A 13,776-nucleotide genomic window follows, 5' to 3' on the forward strand; every position below is an offset into this window, starting at 1 on the left:
GTTGAAATATATGATTTAATTGTTAGTAAAAAGTAATGTATTGGGTTTTAATAGTTAAAACATTCATCATCTGTTTTTTTCTTCTTATTAAATTTACATGGGTCTGTTTTTGTCTTGTGTTGTCCTTAACTAGAAGACACATCACAATTTAAGCTGAACTCTGTTTAAGGTCCTCATCAGTAAAATTCATTAAGTAATTCATTCTGGCAACGTACTTGACAGCTAACTTAGATGAATGACAGTTTCAGTGCTTATTATTGTTGCCAGATTGTCTCATGTTTAAACATACCACATACTGGCTTACACCCGAGGAAGGATGGTCTTAATTCATACACATCAACAATTTTAATACAGTAACCTTTTCAGTATCCACTAAGACATATAAGAAATAGTTAAGCCTGCCTGGCAGGCACATTCAACCTTGCAAGCCTGACTGAGCTCAACTGGGTTCCAATGGAATAATTCAAAGCAGGATATAAAAAACAGAAAGAAAAAAAATGAAGATTTAGTTAGAAACGACATGATCATGAACATTTGGGTACTGCTGAGTATAGACAATCTTTTTATCAGTTTTGCTTTTTATTTCCCAAGGAAAGGGCACCCGAGGCACCTGTCTAACAGTGAATATTTTACCCATCTGAAAGGAGTTCTGAACAACTTTGTCATTATAGCTCTGGTTTTGTATTGTTTTAATTTTCCTTAACACATTTAGTGATACTCACTTTAATGAAGCAAGTATAATTGACCACATAAATGCAGTTATTAGTACACTCAATTTTCTCCTCTAATTTTAATGATGCAGATTATATAACAAATATATAGATATTTATTGGAATTGTGTCTTTCATTTTCTCAGTGGGCAAATAACTATATGCAATTTACTTTATGTTTTTGTTAAATGTTTTCAACAGGCCCATTAGAAAGGAGATTTTATGCCAGGTAGGTGTGTATAACATATGTATGTATATATTATATACATAACTGAGAGAATAGGATGGCAAAAGATAGGGCAAAATGTTAGCAATTAATGTACCTATGCAAAGCATGTGCAGAAGATCTCTGTATTATTCTTGCAACTTTCCTGAAAGTTTGAATTTATTTAAAACAAAAATGTAAAAGTAGAATAATGTATTTCAGATGCGTGCCAAAGAGAAGCATTAATTCTCTAAACAAAAATCATCCTGAACTCAAGAGTTTCAAAACAACTTAACTCTTTTTTTCCTTCCCCCCCACAACTTAACTCTTTAAGAAAACATTTAAGAAAGTTTGTCTCCTAACATTTTAATTTGTATTTGCTAGGGACATGGATATTCTCTTATGTAACTACTGTACAGTTATCCAGTGCAAATAATTTAACCCTGATATATTGTTCTGTGAATCATGTTTTAATGTCCCATAATGTCCTCTATGACTTTTTTTTTTTTTTTTTTTTGAGGATGGGATTTAGGGTCACATATTGCACTTAGTTTGTCATGTCTCTTTAGTCTCCTTTAATCTGGAGAAATTCCTTAGTCTTCCTCTGTCTTTTATTACATGGACTTGTTTGGAGAATCCAGGCAGTTATTTTGTAGAATGTTTCTCAATTTGGGTTTGTCTGATGTTTCCTCATGATTAGATTCAGGTTATGCATTTCTGACTGAAAAATAACATAAATGATGAGTTCTTTTCAGGACATCAGATCTGGTTGTAACACTATCTAATACTTGGTTTTATTTTTATTGTTTTCTATGGTGGTGCATAAATCCTCCCCTCACCCCCCAGTAGAATTTTGAAAAGTAAACACAAGAAGTGAGGTAGCTGGAACTGGAATTTTAATGGTGCCTCCTAGGAAGTATTCTCCATGGAAAAGACAATTTCAACTTGGATCCTGATTGGAGAATCCATTTTCCTGCAGAGAATATTGAAAGCACTTCTCAATCTCAGTTGCATGCCTTTTTCCTAGCAGTGATACAACATTGATCAAATGATGCAAAAAGTCTTAACATTGAATAGCTGACCAGTGTCCACAGAGCAGAGAGAAATCATAGGGAGAGGTCCATGCAGTGTCCAGGGCTAAGCCTTCAGACAGGTGCACCTTTGGAAAGTGGAAAGTAATCAGCAGCAGGCATGTTTATAGGGAATCTGAATGGTGAGCAGAGGGAAGTGGATATAATTTTAATTTGACCTACACTGTCTTCACTAGAGACTGGGTACTTTGACTTGTGGTATTTCCTAGTCTCTGGCATCTGAAAGTGAACAGAAGCAGGACAGATTCGACCCAGGATTCTAGGTCAATATTAACTCTGGCTCTAACACTAACCCTAACTTCAGCTTTAGCTTGGCCTCTAACTCTAATTCAATCTAACTCGAATTTCCTCTTATTTTTGACTCTTCTTAGTCATCTGACTAAAAGATTACAAGTGAATCCATAGTTCTTGATCTCTCTTTTTCTCCACAGTTCTGGATAACCTGTAAAGTTTTTTCTAACTTTTTTTCAATTTAAATCCTCCATTGTCGCGTCCTGCACAACACAAGCAAGTGGGAAAGGGCGAGGGAGGCGGTGAGGGTTAAAGTTTATTAAAGAAAGAGACCAGAGACATTGAATGCAAAGAAACCACAGAGGACCAAGGGACTCACAGCCTCAAGAGACTGGAGCCCCGAATCGGGTCATCGTGGGTATTTATTGATTTTTTACAATAGGCATCACATGATTCTGGTCAGGGTCTTGCAAAACTCTTACACCACCAATACAATTAGCATATTTCCAATCACCCAATCATTTTGTCCCAAATCAACCTGTACATGCTGTCCCAACATGACCAAGGTGCGGTGTGTATGATCCCTGGGGGAGCAGGTCTCTCAAAGCAATTATCCCATGAGGTCAGCGCAGAGCAAGCTGATTTCGCTCAATTACTGTTCCTTGCACAATAGGGTGCCGGACATCTGAAGCATGCGTCAGCAGTTGCCCAGAAAACATTGGAGGATGGGCACACCTCACATCTTAAGGTTAACTCATGGGGGTCCCTGGGGTCCCTCCTGGCTTAAGTTGTCCCTCCCTTGAGGAAACTTACTCGTCTTTGGCCGCAGACCCAGCATGTTGGGACCAAGAAAGAGGACTTATAAAACTCAACCCCTAAAGGGACAACCCGCAACCCTCTTTCCCTAAGGAAAGGGTGGAAGGGACAGACGGTTAGGAAGCTGTGTGACAACACTCCATGACTCACTGTCTCCTTTACTAGATTTTACCATGGTCATTATTTCCCACTGAGCACACCATTGACTATGCTTTTCTGCCATGCATGAAAAACGGCCTTCGTTAATTCCTTCATAAAGTGATAATTCAAAATACATGATCAGAAAACATATTGCTCAACACATGTACTTTTTGGTAAATAATTCTGTAGTATATCAATCCTTTATGTTGTCTTCCTAAAATCTGTAGGTAAAGAATATGTTGGAAATAGACAGATATCTGAAATGAGATGGATTCTCTAGTGCTTAAAATATACACAGTAGGGTAAACATACTTCTTTCAATATGTTTCAGTATCCTAATTTCTGGTTAGCCACATGTTGCAGTTAAATATGGGGGACATTAAAACAGCAACAACAACTCATGTCTATGGTCCAAGTGCTTGACATAAAATGGATAGAAATGAGAATTATTAAACATCGATAAGAACAAATTAGTTAAGTGACACTATATTTCTATACCATAAGGCTGCCAAGTCTTACTGGGGTTGAGACATCACACTGTACTCTTACTATTAATATTTATCCTCCACAATCTCACACTGTCAAAGAGAACTTAGAATAAGACACAGAAACAGAATGATTAAAAATGTAAGAGACTTAATAAGACGTAGAAGATTATGATAACTTGAAATTGACTTTTAAAGAAAGTTGGCAGTATTTGTAACTGTTGGGTTATTTATTATGGCACTAAGCATTGCAATGTAGATTTTAGGCACAAGCTATAGGCAAATGTTCAGGTGACTTGGTAACAGTGAAGCTCTGGCCCACATGACAATCTTTTGTATAATGCCAGTACTTGGAAAGCGGTAAAAATCCTTTTAAGATGCAATGAATAAAAGTCTTACCATACTCATCCCCACTTTTAATGGCACCAACATTTCATGCCATGATTTTAGAGGGAACAGCATAGAAGGGTGTTTTACCAATTACTGACATCATACATTGCTCTGATGTTCAGGCATTAGTCTTGGAGTCAGAAAATTGGTATTCTTACTTTGTTGCTGCTGCTTGGGTGGCCTTGATGAAGGCATTTAAAAATACTGAAAATCTTTCCTTAAATGTCATCATTTTGTAACATAAGGAAGTTGGATCAGAATAAAAGCTCTGATAGAATATGATTCAGGGAAGCCCTTTGCAAAAGCAATTGCATGTGTTCTCTTTCTTAAATTCTCTTGTTGAGAAACTGATCAGAGTAGAGTAAAAATGGAAGTGATTTTCCTACTGAAGGATCATCATTTGGGTCACCTGATTTCTTCAATTCAGCTATTTTGTCAGAAACTTTGCCATACTGACGCACTGCAAAAAAAATAAAAAAAAAATGCAAAGCTGACAATCTATAAACTGAAAATGGAGCAATTGCTCCTAAAGACATTTCCTATTTAATCCTACAATTCTGAGGCAATTTTCTTCTTTCCACCTATTATATTCTACAAGCCTAATATGTTTAAAAAGGTTCACTGCCTGAGAATATTCAGTGATATTTATGTCAGCTCTGAGCACTTTCCTGCCATTTGGGGGAGGCAATTACACACATCAAGTCAGTGGTGACGGTGACAAGACTTGGGCACATTTCAAATGTTGCATCAAAGATTCATTTTGGTTGCTTATGAAGCCATATTTTCCATGTTGGACTCTTCAGTCAGAAAGAAATAGTTATACATAGTGTGGACGTGCTTTATCTTCTGCGGATTGGTCCTATAATGGAAACCTCAAGTGCTACTCAGGTGAGAAATGTGGCCCTGCTGGAAAGGGCAAGGAGGACACATAAAAAGAGAAAATGAAAATAGGGTAAATGATTAATAAGTGAGCCTGGGTGACTTTGGTGAAGAATCACTGACGTTAGAACTTCACTCTCTGTTCCTATTTCTTAGTATTGCTGCCCGTTCTTATCACAGTTTCTCCACCTTTCTCTACTTGAAGTCCTTGAAATTAACAAAGACAGTCTAGCATAAAGATTCATCAAAACATTTAACACTTAAGAAGATGCAGCATATGTCGTGATTCTTGTACTGGTTTCCTATGGTGGCTGCAACAAAATAACACAAGCCGTATGGTTTAAAACGTTTTCTTCTCACAGTTCTCGATGCTTGAATTCAAGATCAAATTGTCCTTAGGGTTGGTTCCTTCTGAGGGTTATGGAGGAGAATCTGTTACACTCCTCTTGCTTACCTCCTGCTGGTTTGCTAACAAGTCTTTGCCTTTCTTTGGCTTCTGTGACACCCCGATCTCAGCCTTCATCTTCACATGGTGCTCTCCTATAAGTGTGCCCAAATTTCCCTTGTTGTAAGGACACCAGTCACATAGGATTAGTGGCCAACCCTACTCCAATATGACCTCATCCTAAATTAGCTAATCACATCTGTGCAAGGATCTTATTTCCAAATAAGGCCACATTCTGAGGTAACTAGGACTTAGAACTAGACATATAAACTTGGGGGGTCACCCGATGAAATCTCAATAACTATATATTAGACAACGATCACAAATTTGGCTATCTTCTTTACTATGTCTCATCTTCTAAGATGAAGTGATAACTCACATTACTGATTGTGCTTTTTACTTTTTCTGTCCATGTTTCTTTGTTTTTCCTCTTTTATTGGTATTAATCTGCACTATCTAGTATAGTTGCTGATACATATGAGGCATGATAAAAATATGGTGAATACGTAAATTAAAAAAAAAATTACAGTAAAAGACACATTGCTATGAATCCCCCTCAGTTTCAAACACACTTATCCTATTGTTCTTGCCACTTTCTGAAGCAGTTCTGGAAGTCCTCTTTCACGAGTGTCTTTAGTTGTGCTGTCATGGCTGCCTCGATGTCCTGAATCGATTCAAAACATTTGCTTTTCATGGTCACTTTGACTTTGGGGAAGAGCCAGAAGATGCTCGATGCCAGATCCAGTAAATAAAGTGGATGAGGACACAACATAATGTTTTTATTTGACAGAAATTGCCATACCAGAGTGATATGTGACGTGGAACATTGTCATGATGGAGGATGAACCTGTTTGCCCGTTTCATTTTAATGCGTGGTTCGTGATCCATGATTTAGGGCACACTTTAAAACACACCTTCTCTTAACCATAGCTCACACCCAACTGACTGCCTCAAACAAGTATGAAACTTGTCACGCTGTTACTAAGGTTCGATGCGCTGTTCCCTGTACTGAAGATCCCTGCTTCTCCATTGGATGGCACTCGGCAGCAGCATTCACCATATGTTTTGATCACACCTCGTATCATGCCTGTAAAACTGAGCTGAAATAGTTCATACTGTTGAAATATATCTTTCCATCTCCCCTTTTCCCCCCTCTATTTCAAAGACTGTCATGCCTTATCCCTCACCAATTAATCCTTCACCTCCCCTTTAGGAGTCTTATTTCCATTTTGGTAAATGAAAAGCCTATATTATTTCCAGCACCAGCACCGAAATATTCAAAATATTGGGCATTTTTTTAAGCATGTGAAATGATTCCCATTGTATGATATAATCCCCATTTCCCTAAATACTTATAAATCAAGACTAAATATTCTTTCTGACATGAGAAATTCCATGACCACATTGATCATAGTAAGCAGACTTACTTATTTTAAAGTATTTTAAGTCTGTGATAGATATTTCTTTTAACTTTGTGATTTAGAGCAAACAATTTTATAGACTATTAGTTCTTAATGAATTCTTGTTGTCAGTCACACATTTGGTGTGAAATAGCATAGAAATAATTGAGTGTGAGGACCATTATTTTATATGACATCTCAATGTGAACTCAATACACTGTTGATGCTTTGTAATATGATTATTTTATAGAGATCCCAAACTGGAAAGTTCAATGTAAAATCCATTGACAATGATGATGAATTGAAGTCACTTTTTATTTACTGAGGTGGTCAAAGCAATATGAAGACAATTCACCCTTAACATTTTTTTCCCCGATATTGTGATCAATAGTATATGTTCCAATAATGTAATTTCAAATGGTCAAAAGCAGTGTCAAAGGTACTTTTGAATGACATGAGGCTTCTCTGCTTGTCTTCCAAATGACTTTACCACCTGTACCCAGTCCGTGGTGATTCTCTTGGCAGCAGACCAACAACCCCATGAACATCTCGACACTGAGCACACAGCATGGCTGCATGCTTGATTTGTCAGATCACTCATGAGATCAATACTAGCTAGTACTGTGTCTTATTTCTGCAGCAGCTTTTATCCAAGAAACCAGGAAAGGAGAAGGATTTCAAAGAATGTACTAACAATATGAGAGCTGCTGTTCACACTTTTATATGAAACACAGGAATTTTCTCTAATTTCTGATCATTTAGTATTTCACTTATATGCTAACTATTTATTAAGGATCCTCTCTGGTTGAAAAACAGAGGCTATAACTCTTTCCTCATTAATACCTTGGCTACCTCATACCTATGTAAATAAACAAATGCAACACAAAACAAGACAAGCAAAAAACTGAACTGAGCTATTTGTAAAATTGCTAGAGAAGTTAGTAATCTTAGGATTTGCCTTCACTCCTAATCCGTTTCTGATTTTGAAGCTCATACTTAATTTGTCTGATATTTATTCATGATTGGCTTGTTTTATTTGTTCCATATATAGTTCATAATATTTTTCAGTTCTGTAGACGATACATAGTTTTACGTTATTTGTATGTGAGCTCAATTTTTTCATCTTTACAATGGGAATCACCATCTCATACCCTATGGGATTGCTTGAAGATAAAAGTGAAAAATGTACTAAAAATGTACCCATGTCTGTAAACCGATAGTTGGATTCAGCAAACATGTAGTAAATGCCTGCCATTTTCTGGGCACTGTGAAGATAGATATTACTAATAGTTTTATTTTCTGAAAAGTTATATGCAGCCTACTTGGAAAAAAAAAATAAAACAAGTAAAGGACAGCAATTCTAGTGTATCACTATATAAATAGTAACCATTTATAATTACAGAAATGATTCACTTCAGTCATTTAATGGAACCAAAATCTAGAAAGCAAGCAAGATTCAGTTGTCATTTCTTCTTGCTGGTTTTCTACTTTATTAAAACTGGCATTCAGAATTGCTCCCTGATTTGTCAAAGCAGAACTGTTTGAAATGCTTTTAGTTCTTTTCCCAAAATTCATAATCTACATTATACTATCATATATTTTGTAGTAATTAAAATTGACTACATAATCAGCGGTTTCAATTCTAAATCTGTCTCTTGCTTACTGTTTGCTATTCATACTTAACATATTCTTCTGCCATATAGAATTATCAACAAACTCAAAAACAGTAAATCTGAAAGAGACTTAAAAAATCATACAGTTTGCTGACCTCATTAAAGGAGTAGCTACTCAGGCCCCAGAGAGGTTAAATGATTTTACAAGGTTATATTCTTAAGAATGGCAAAGTCATGTCTAGAATCCATATTTCTTAAGTCAAGTCCCATTTGTTTTCTTCCATTTTTCTCGTCTTATAGTTTTCAAATATGAAGGACAATAGTTCTACTAAAATAATCCAAACAATATCACATCACTTCAGGCAAATTATAACTTTTATATTTTTCTTATTAACACACAAAAAGTTCATTGGCCTCTTGTTAACCTTGAAAAGGAGGAAAGAAATCATAAGATGTTGTCTGTGCTCTTGAAAAGTTAGAGTGAAGACAGACATATGAACAAATAATAACTGTGGGAGATTAATGCTATATAATAAAAGTAATTGCAAAGCATTTCTGGAGGAATGAAAGGAACATCTGAAATAATAATGGAAAACAATAAGAACCATCTGTAAATTTCTCAAATAGAATTAATTTGAGCTTAGTCACTCTCTTAATATGGGTTATATTATTTAGAAATGCATTTAGAAGAAGGGAGCTAATGTGGGGGCTTTTAAATTTTTAAATTGTGAATCATGGTAATAAGTGCATTTTAGATTGTGACCCAAGAACACATACACATGTGTATATATCTGAAAGAAGTTCCGTGAAAATAATGTATCTTTATTCAGTAAAATGTCCTCTGATCCATTCCATTCCATTCCAATGACCTGATTACGAACAATAACATTGATTTCACACCTTGCAGCCTGAGATATATTGAATTAACATGTATTGAACGTCTGTTCTAGATCAGACTTTTGGCTGGGCATTTATTTCACACGTGCTACCTCACTTAATTTTTCCAGGAATTGGTAAGGTAAATATTATTCCATCTTTTTAGAGATGACTAAGCCAAGTTACCTTCTGAGGACATTTTTTGGCAGAACTGAGATCCAAGTCTGGAGTATCTGACTGTGAAGTTTCTGCTCTGAGCAAATGGATGGAATGGCTGGTCCTTCAAGATCTCTTGAGACTGTTTGTCCGTCATTCACGTGAACCCTATGCAGGAGATTAGGGAGAGCACTGGAGGTGAGGTGAAAGGCATGCAAGTGTCAAAAGGCCTTGCAAAGGACAGGCAAGACATGTTAACTGAAGAGCAAGTTGGACCCATATTCCCTGCACTTAGACCCGATAGTTTTCATGGAAGCTTTTCTTATACTTACCAATCCTACAGACTTCTTTTCTTCTAATGTTCCTTTGTTCTTCTCACTTTTGTTATGGGGCACCTTGGCTGTCTACTCAAGTGACTCCAAGACTCCTGCATCTACAAGACTTATCATCAGCCTCACGCCAACTGCACCTCCCTCTCCTGCTGTGCTCCCCTCAGAAAGAAAAGGTCAGGTGCACATGCTTAGGAGCGAGGCAGACATGAATCCAAATTCTGAACTAAAAACTAGTGGTTGTACAATCCTCGTCACACCATTCAATCTTTCTGAACTTTAGTTTCCTAATTAAAAATGGGGAATCATTCTTAAAATGTGAAATTAGAAAATAACTAGGCTGGCACATAATGAACATGCTTCCTGGGACTGTGCTGGCAGGAGAGTTCTCTTGCGCATGCACTGAACAGGCCTGGAGGCCTGCATGAACCTCCACACTGCACCATGAGGATGTTACCAGGCCTATGGGGACATTCCTACACAGATATCCTCTTCTTTCCTGGTGTCCATTTATTCACGGGGACACACAGGCAGGGGTCAGAGATAACCCTCATTTTTAGCTCTGCTGACAAAATGCCATCTGATTGCAAATTCCATGAGAGAAACTGTGTCCACCTGTATCCTTTCAGATCTCCAGAGTCTGATGGTTAGAATAGCTTAACCGTTATTTTTAGAATGTAGAAAAGAATGCTTTGAATTACTTGCTCACTGGACTTCTAAATGCCTGAAATTCAGAATAGCCCTCCTTCATTAATAATAGCTTAATAATAACCCTCTTTCAATAATAATAATAATGAATAATTTATTAATAATAAGAGTGTACTATTTTCTTCAGAGAGATCCAGTTAAAATGATGTGTTCTATCAGAAGAGGGTATATAAGTGCACTAGGACTCAATGGCAATTATATTTCTATGACTTTATTTGAGGCTTACAAACACAGAGAAGTTCCTAAGATACTTGGACTGGGGGAAAATACATGACACAGTGGAGGTGCATTGAAGCAGGGAGTGAGTGTTAACATAGTCTGTCACCTTGTTCAGGTCTAAGTTGAATAAGACTAGATTAACCGAAGCTACCACCAAATGACAGCTCATCTTTTGAGGGCTCTTGTGAAAGAAATGGATTGTGTCTAATTAACTAGATAAACACATTTAAAAAGGGAAGTTATTTAAATGATGAAGAAGAGTGTATGAAGACGTGCTAGGAAGAAACTCTAAGAAACAGAAGCAGCTAACAATGATGCAAGTGGAGAGCGTGGTTTTCCATTTTGCCATTCAGATATTTTAATAGTTGACAGTTAACTGATAAGTTCTCCCTTTTTATAGTATCCAAAATATATTTTGGAAAGTCACTACTACCTACAGAAATCATTCTTTGCGTGCTCACTATAGGTTGGGTAGTTGCTAATCTCTGTCTTAAACATCCTGCACTGATTTCTCATAACCTTTCATTGTGATATGTATTATTATCCCCATTGAAAATTCAGATGAGGAGACTGAGTCTTATTGAAATAAAGTAACTTGCCCAATGAAAGTCATAAAGGTATACATGGAGTTATGATTTTAATGTATGGGATTGAGCTGTATGAAACTATTGATATTTACCATCCTTTGATTTATGGAAAGGATAAACATCATTCATTTCATGATTCCACCTTCCCAATATGACTCTGAAGTTCACGATTGTAATTACCATGTTATACTACGTTGCTTGAAGGAAAAAATAATGGGATTTCAAAATCACCAGAAAGAGTTTCGAGTCAATTTTAATTTTCCTGAATCTCCCATGTTTCTCTTTTCCCATTTCTCTTGAGGAATTTGACCCAGACGCCAACAAGATTTTGGAAACTACTAGAAAATCTGATTCTAAAGCTGGCCTTTATTTCTGTGATCTCTGCAATACTTTTTCACAAGATGCTTATTGCCTTAAATGTAACATATTTCTTATATTTTTTTAAAGAGCAAAACACTGAAATTATGGGCAATTCTTTCTGTTTGTAAAAGTTGTGAAATGTTATTTTTCCAATGTTTTTCCTTATTCATAACTTCTATTATTAAGCGCTTGAATTTGAATAACTTTAAAAAGTCATAAGAATCCTGAAAATTTGTTTGTGACTCGTAATTGCAGTAATTTACAGAGCCACTATGACTTGTCGGTTTCAGTGTAATCTAGATTTAAAAAAAAAATGCTTAAATAATTTTGAATCAAAATTCTACTCCCACTAACACAATTTTCCAAAAGCTATGTGCTTCTTAATTTTGTCCTTACAACCAGCAGCTCTTAAAATTGATCTATTTTAGAAACCGTTCCCTTTGTACACCGTACAAAATTTATGCATAAAAGTAAATATGTAAAAAAGTGAAAAGTAGATAGTTTAATTCTCTAAACTAGATTGATTAAACTACGCTTTTTAAAAATTTATTGGAGTGACAATTGTTAATGAAATTACATAATTTCAGGTGTACAATTCTGTATTACATCATCTATAAATCCCATTGTGTGTTCACCACCCAGAGTCAGTTCTCCTTCCATCACCATATATTTGATCTCACCTCCCTCCCCCCACCCCCCTTTTAAAGAGCTCATCTTTGCCTGGCAAAAGCACAAGGAAAAAATGGGTGGAACTGGAGAAAATATAATTTTATGTCGAGTAAGTAAATAATTCCACTAGGTGGCACTGTTGATTTATCTACCTGTGTGGTTTGGACACATTTTTTTATCTTCAGGAAAGCAATAAGAGTCTGTGCGTTTCTTTCTTTTTTAATCTAATGACAATTTCTGCATAGGAAAGAGCTGATTTGGGCAATTTTGAACTTGAAAAATGGTTGCTTCTTGCCATTAGAAACCTTATAAACAAGCCTTTACCAAATAGGTTAGTTCTTTTGGCATACAAACAAGAGGTTGTTGACATGTAACTTCCATCTGAATTCAATAGGTTTAGAAGCAAACTCTTTTTATCTCACTTATCTTTCACTATTGGGGGTTTGTTTTAAATAGGACTTACATTACTGAAATATCTTTCACCATGTCATCTGCTTTCTTTGGTAAACAGAGGTTCTGGCATACCCAAGGAATCCAGATTTTCACTGGCTTTGCAGTCCATAATGAGACAGACGATCACCATGGGCCCTGAGTATCCTTGCTGGGTATTCCAAGAATGCAAGGCCTTGACTACCTGGGCTATCTCAGGGTTGTATTTACAGGGAGCAACCTTGAGGGATGTGGTTAATATCTCCCTTTGGAAAAGAGTAGGCCTGCTTTCACTTACTATAAAAGTAATGATTCCCCCAAGCTCAGTGTTCTTTCTCTGCAATGCAGACATCCATCATGCCTCCTTGGTATTGCCCCCATGGGACTTGGGGAACATGGGGAATTGATGCAAAAAACATGAAACTCTGGCTACTGCTTTTGCCATGAGGAATAACGTCTTGTGTCTCCGATCCAGAAGTCTCATTTTTCCCCTCTTAGCATCTCTGAAACTGTAAATGCCAGATCCTACACAGCTTTTGACAGGATATCCTGTTGTTCTCCATTCCCTGTACAGCACAATGGATTTTGACTCAGAATCAAATCTGAATCAGATCTGAATCAAATGTGATCCAGATGACTAACAGGTCATCTAGTAGAATCTAGCTTTTTAGATAGATTCTAAAAATCTAATACAAGAAGACTTTCTACAGTTTCTCTAATCTAATCTAATACAAGAAGACTTTCTACAGTTTCTCTGAGCAGTGAATTGTTCATTCTCAGATTTAACCTTTCAGTGACAGGAATTTACTATGCATGAAGTAGCTTGTTGCAATTTAGAATAGCACTATTAACAAGTTATTATTTTTGCTAAGCATAATTCTTTTAACCTATATTTTTTCTCCAGTAGAATTAGTTCTATCTTTGAAAGCTATTCAGATATCTGTGGTCACTTTCTACATGAGGACATTTTAATCATTTTTCATCTCCAGGCTAACTGGCTCCTGTTATTTTGACTATTTCTTTTTGTGTTGATTCTG

The sequence above is a fragment of the Rhinolophus hipposideros genome (genome assembly GCF_964194185.1).
Source record: "Rhinolophus hipposideros genome assembly, chromosome: 1".
Lineage (NCBI taxonomy): Eukaryota > Metazoa > Chordata > Mammalia > Chiroptera > Rhinolophidae > Rhinolophus > Rhinolophus hipposideros.